Here is a 1,068-nt window from a genome sequence, read left to right as displayed (position 1 = left end):
TGTTTTTTCCCCCAAACCCAGCCAACTATGTCTAATAAATCTGAATACTTTTCTCGTGACTTTAGAAATAAACGGGCTCTTCAGAGCCATGTAGTTGGCCAGGCCCTCATTACTGGATATTACCCACCTTTGGAATCCATTTAAGCTGTTGTTGCCAAACAGCAGGATGTTATCAACAGTTTGCCTGGATATTGTCAGGAACTTCTGCAGAACTTTTCTGAGAGAGAAGAAAGTGTAAATTCAAAACTAACCTTTCTCTTAAAAATTTTGTATGAAACTGCTCTAAAAAACTCAGACAAGTCTAAAAAGGGACACAGGTTTTCTGACGACATTTATATGTTTGCCGCATACACATTCTTGATTGCCGGCCCGTTGTTTTATGAAACTCTCCAGATTAATTTGCCTGACTCCCTGCCATGTGTGTCTCAGGTACGGAAGTATGTTAATAGTTGTGCCGAGCCCATCAGAGAGGGAGTTTTCCGTTTTCAAGAGCTAAGGCAGTTTCTAGATTCACGCGGTTTGCCTCTCAAAGTTTGGCTCAGTGAGGATGGTACGCGGCTCGTATCCAAATTCGAGTGGGATGGGCAAACTAATCAGATTGTGGGGCCTGTTCTTCCTGTATCGGAGGTCCACGGGACCCCAATTCTAAATAAATTCCCAGCCACTTCTGCGGCTTTAATTGCCAAACATTTTGTACAGGGTGTTCCAGCTAACATCGGGTATGTTGTTATGGCTCGACCCATGAGCTCCTTATGCCCTACCTTTTGTCTAGCCGTTTTTGGCACAGACAACAGATTTACTGCTGAGCATGTTTCGAAAAGGGTGGATTTTTTAAAAACTAACTTGGAGAGAGAGGGTATTGAATTTCTTGGATTTTCGACTGATGGAGACGTTAAATGCTTAAAGGCAGAGCGTGCAGCGACGTTCCCACCTAACCCAACTGTTCCTCTAGGCTTTGAGAGTTTTTATTTTGCTGACACTACTCAGTCTATTACTATGATACAAGACACCATACATCTATTAAACCGCTTCAAAACTAGACTAAACAAAGGATCTATTGTGTTACCT

Source organism: Frankliniella occidentalis, unplaced genomic scaffold, assembly GCF_000697945.3.
Source record: "Frankliniella occidentalis isolate FOCC.00 unplaced genomic scaffold, Focc_3.1 Scaffold301, whole genome shotgun sequence".
In the NCBI taxonomy this organism is placed as follows: domain Eukaryota; kingdom Metazoa; phylum Arthropoda; class Insecta; order Thysanoptera; family Thripidae; genus Frankliniella; species Frankliniella occidentalis.
The sequence above is the reverse complement of the archived record's forward strand: the minus strand, read 5'-3'. Positions refer to the sequence as shown.